General features: G+C 37.5%; 1 pseudogene; it reads left to right on the top strand.

Moving 5' to 3' along the window:
- Positions 1-816: 816 nt before the first annotated feature.
- On the top strand, positions 817-4,779 carry LOC127645316 (delta-type opioid receptor-like; annotated as a pseudogene).
- Positions 4,780-5,582: the final 803 nt, after the last annotated feature.

Below are 5,582 nucleotides of genomic sequence, written 5' to 3'. Positions count from 1 at the left end.
CGCACATCCCTCTTTGGCTAAACAATGTGGGTTTTCCCCATCTTACAGTTCTCATTAAAGAAAGAAAATCTGCACACACCCTGGAGAACCTCGACTCTTCTGCTATGCTCTCTGTATTTAAACGGCGGTATATTGCCTGTTGAGTTGAGTTGTGTGATGCATGTGTGTACCACGGTAAGAGTCTGGAGATATTATAAGTTAGGCTATGTATCTCATGAAACACTTTACTATCTCACCGACATTAAAGTCTTAAGGGCCGTTTACACCAAACGACTTTTGGCGTCTGTCTGCGCAACTTTTAGGTGTAGACTAAACATAGGCTAGACATCTTGGACCTTTGCGTCGCGTCAGGCTGTTTGTTTGTTTGTTTGTTTTTCTCAGCGACTCTCTTAGGAAAGCAGCTTTTTTAAGATGCCATTTCAAGTTAAAAGGGACTTTTAAAATCGAGTCTCGAGACACTTGCGTGCTTTTTTGGCCACCTTTTTTAAGCGCAAGAACGATTTCGGTCTGAATTGCCCCTTAGGTTTTCAGAATCATATGACATTTATCACTTCTGAGAAAAATGTTGACGACAAATGATCACAGGATTTCTGTTTTAATTGGCCTACAGTTCATTAGCGGATTGCTGCGCACTGTTTCTGATGGAAACAGTCACATGTGGTGTGATGTCATACGGGACGAGCGCGCGTAGAGGCAGCAGCTCTCGTAAGGTTGCAGTCATCAATTGAATAGGAGCGGACCAGAGAATCAACGTATTGCGCACAGATATCATTTGCTGCCGTTTTAAAACATCGGAATTTTCATCTTTAATTGTCAGCTTTTAATAGAAGGGAAGACTCCCTTACGCCTTTGGCAACTCTGCAAATCGTATGGGTAAAGTAGTCTATACAGTTTATTTTCTGCCTATTTGTTCTAACTTAAATTTAAAAAGCAGTCTATTATTCAGGTCTGTTGTTTATTTATTAACCCATGTAGCCTGTATTTTTATTAGCCGCAACACTTTTAATGCGTAGGCCTATTTTGTGGGAACGTGTCTTGTTACTCAATTAGATATTTGCTTTTATTCTACAGTTGAATAGGCGATGGACAGCAACGTGGTGCAAATTTTCAAGGAGGACAAATGCCCCACTGCTCACCCCCCGAAGAGTTTACCCAACTTTACATGGCAGTCTGCTGTCTCGGACATATACAACTACACACTAAATGAAAGCTGGACGAACGAGCAGGAAACTATGTCCCCTATTATTTCGATCATCACTGCCGTGTACTCCGTAGTGTTTGTTGTAGGACTAGTGGGGAACTGCCTTGTGATGTATGTCATTATCAGGTAAGAAACAGCATTGTCCCAAGATGCATTTAACCATTTATGACAGAGATGGTTATGATCATGAATAATATTTCACTCACTTTTTAATAAATTCTGATGGGATGATTACTTATGGACAATTTGCAAGTCTTAAAGCTGGATGGCTTGTTTGAAATACCTGTGTGTTGATGGAAATCGTATGGTGAGGGGTCCAAGCGCAAAACACCAATTAGCACTTTGGCGTCCCCCGGTGGACTGAAATACGACAGCATATTGCAGTCAAAATGATATTGAGACTCAAACTGCAGAAGAGCTCACGCTCGCTAAATAAATATATCTTATGGGGAAGATTGTAGAGAGTAAAATTATATATTTTATAGGTAGGGCATGGCTTAAGCTCACACTACAAATGTGATCATAAAAATAAATGAGTTTAACCTTGAATGGCATGTCAGCTTTTTACAACCAGAAAAAGCTTGGATTTTTGTAATTATTAAAGGGAAAGAAATCTGTAACATTTAATCATCCACAATCAGTTTTGTTTTAGTATTCTGTTCATACAGATTGTCTGAAAAAAATTACAACAATTCATCACATTGATGTGTTATGTTTTAAGGGATAGTTCACCCCAAAATTTTAATTACCTGACCCTCATGCAATGGGGTAACTACAGAGAGGGCAGGGTGGTCAGCTGCCTGAGGTGAGAAGGGGCCAACACACCTAGCCTTAAAGGAAAGACAAAAATGAAAAAGACAAAAAAGGGCCTGACAGGTGCTTTGAACTGGGGCCCTTAAGATCCAGGTTACACCACAACCCTCATGTTTTTCCAAACCTTTAGGACATCTTTTGTCTTTTAAACTCAAAAAGAGAGATTAGGCAGAATGTTAGTCTCAGTGGCTATTAACTTTCATTGCATCTTTTTTCCATGTAATGAAAGTGAATAGTGACTGAGATTGTCATTCCACCTAACATCTCATTTTGTGTTCCACAGAAGAAAGTAATATGGGTTTTGGAATAACCTGAAGGTAAATAAACAATGACAGAATTTTTGGTAGAACTATCCCTCCTAACAACATTTATTTTTCGATACTCCCTGGCTCATTCCTCTTTTCTGTAGATACACTAAAATGAAAACTGCCACCAACATCTACATCTTCAACCTCGCTGTTGCCGATGCCTTGGTAACCACTACCATGCCCTTTCAGAGCACAGATTACCTACTCAACTCGTGGCCGTTTGGAAAGGTGGTGTGCAAGGTTTTCATCTCCATCGACTATTATAATATGTTTACTAGTATCTTCACTCTAACCATGATGAGTGTAGACCGATATGTGGCAGTCTGTCACCCTGTGAAGGCCCTGGACTTCCGCACACCATTGAAAGCCAAAATAATCAACATCCTCATCTGGGTGCTGTCTTCAGCTGCTGGTATCCCTGCAATGGTGCTTGGGAGCACTCAGACAAACAATGGTAAAAGAAATGTTAATGGAAGTCAAGCATATACAGTACTTTATTATTTGTTTGTGTGGTGCCTGGAAAAATCAAAAAATCTAAAATTATAGTAAAAAGTATGGGACGAACAGTTCTTTGCTACATTTTAATGTATTTGTTTTTCCTTCTTACAGTGGCTTCATTACAGTACACATGATTAACCTGTACTCACTTCAGCTTAACTATTAACTAGTGTTTATGGGAAGTTGACTCCTAATGTGTCCATTGTGTCCTTTTTTATCAATAAGAATTTTGTATCTGATCAATAAGAATATATAAAAATGTATATGTGACCTGCTTAATTTGACTCACTATTTGACCCAGAAACACATTCTGAGTTTTAAGCAAGTCAAAAGGAAAGACTCAGCTTTCTTACATTATACTTACGTTTCTACTCCAAACCATTGTCGATAAACACTCAATGACATGTTGGCTATTTTAATAATTTTACATGCTTTATTTTTTACTTCATAGTGCATAAAACTCAGAACATGTTTCTGGGTTAAAGAGTGACTCAAATTGAGCAGGTCACATATACATTTTTATATATTCTTATTGATCAAATCCAAAATTTTTATTGATAAAAAAGGACACAAGGGAAACATTAGGAGTCAACTTCCCATAAACACCAGTTAATCATTAAGCTGAAGTGAGTACAGGTTAATCATGTGTACAATCATGGATTATAGATTGTCAGTGTTGGGTGTAATCCAACAAAGTAATTAGTCTCTATAATCTAATTACTTTTTTGTCAGAAAGTAGTGTAAGACAATACATTTTAAATTATTGTAATCAGATTACAGTTACTTTCAATTACTGTACAATATTGGGTTACACATATTTCTAAAAATAATATTGTTTATGTAAAATTTTAAATGTGAATTAATGTATGTTCTTATGTACTGTATGTCTGACATCTGAAGGGTGTAGGAGGAAATACAGACATTATTTTGAATTTGTTGAGAGGAATTTGATTCAGAATGTTGCTTAAAAGTAAATTAATTAGTAATGTGATTACTTTTCAATTAAGAAGTCAGTAAAGTAATTTGATAACATTTTTAGAGAAGTCATTTGTAGTCAATACATTTATGAGTAACCAATTCAACACTGCCTGTCACACCACAGGACATGTTAACTTTCCGAGAATATTTCATGTCAACTAACCTTAAATATTTTTTGCAGGCACTACAGAGTGTGCTCTGCAGTTTCCAGACCCCTACATCTACTGGGATACATTGATGAAAATCTGCGTCTTTATCTTTGCCTTTGTGGCTCCTCTTCTCATCATCACCGTGTGCTACACGCTGATGGTCCTGCGACTTAAGAGTGTACGTCTGCTGTCGGGTTCACGGGAAAAAGACCGCAACCTAAGACGCATCACCCGCCTGGTGCTGGTTGTGGTTGCTGTGTTTGTGGTCTGCTGGACTCCCATACACATCTTCATCTTGGTCAAAGCTCTTGCTCCTGGTGTGCCGGAGACAACTACAGTTATGGCTGCCTACTTCTTCTGTGTGGCACTGGGCTACACCAATAGCAGCCTCAACCCCATCCTCTATGCTTTTCTTGATGAGAACTTCAAGAGATGCTTCAGGGACTTCTGCTGCCCAGGGCGGACCGTAGGGGACGGGCATGGCATTAGCCGGGTCAGGAGCACTCTCCGAGAACATACGTCCCCAGCAGAGCGCAAAGGGGAGGGAGGCCATGGTAGACCTGTATGACTAGCCGTGGAGCTGACCACCTTTCATGGTCATGAAGATTCAAATGACCTGGAACTGACACAGATCACCACTGCCATCTAAGGAAGGACCACTTTAGTGTGACCATGCCCTTTAGGTCAGAATCTCAGAGGGTACAAAGGGGTTAACTTTTCTATTGCCTGAGCAAAGAGTAATGCTTTAGCTAACTCATCATCTTGTCTTGTACAATTTAAACTGTAATTATTAGTCATATTGAAAAGTTTACGTCTTATCTGATATTGCAAGTCTACCCCCATATTCAAGTCTTTGTTTATTGATTTCTAAAATGTCACATTTGAGAGTCATCGACCAAAGATGTGATAAAAGCCCTAGTTCCTTATAGTGGAATCTCATGTTGAAAGCCTCAAGTATGCAGGAATACTGCATTTAGTTCTGCTATGGGCCTTAATGTGAGTAAAGTTATCAGTCCTTTGGCATAAAGTAAATTACTAGGAAACATTTTTATTGAAATATGTATATATAAACATAATGTAGCCAAAAACAACAAAACACTGTAATTATGCACCTGTTTGTAAATTGTCAAGCCTTTATTTTGGTTTGTGAAACATAATATATATATATATATATATATATATATAATTATTATAATTAACATGTTACATAAATATCACTCAGGAAAATATATACCTGGGCAAATATGGGAAAAATATGTTGCCATTTTAGTTTGAGTAAAGTGAGTATATTAAATTGTAGAACTGCTTACTGTCAGAAAAGTGCTTTATATTATTTGCATTTATATAAGGATATCACTGGATGTAAAACTGTTTAATTTGCCTTAGAGGGAGTTCTTAAACTGTTTGTTGGCTGAGAGAATGACTGATATTTAGATTTTAATTTAAAACATTAGTACTATTATTGGATTAAAAAAAGGCTTTAAAACAACTGACTAAGAACTGAATCAACTTAGTCAGGTTGTTCATGTTTAATACAGTGTATCATAATTTCTTTGAAGATGTTAATCTCTAATGCATGTTTCACAATGATCTTTGAGTAGAATACAGTTTATGTCAATTTAACTTGTGATATGA

Source organism: Xyrauchen texanus, chromosome 6 (assembly GCF_025860055.1).
Source record: "Xyrauchen texanus isolate HMW12.3.18 chromosome 6, RBS_HiC_50CHRs, whole genome shotgun sequence".
Classification (NCBI taxonomy): domain Eukaryota; kingdom Metazoa; phylum Chordata; class Actinopteri; order Cypriniformes; family Catostomidae; genus Xyrauchen; species Xyrauchen texanus.
Note: the sequence above shows the minus strand (reverse complement) of the source record. Positions and strands in the feature narration are given on the sequence as shown.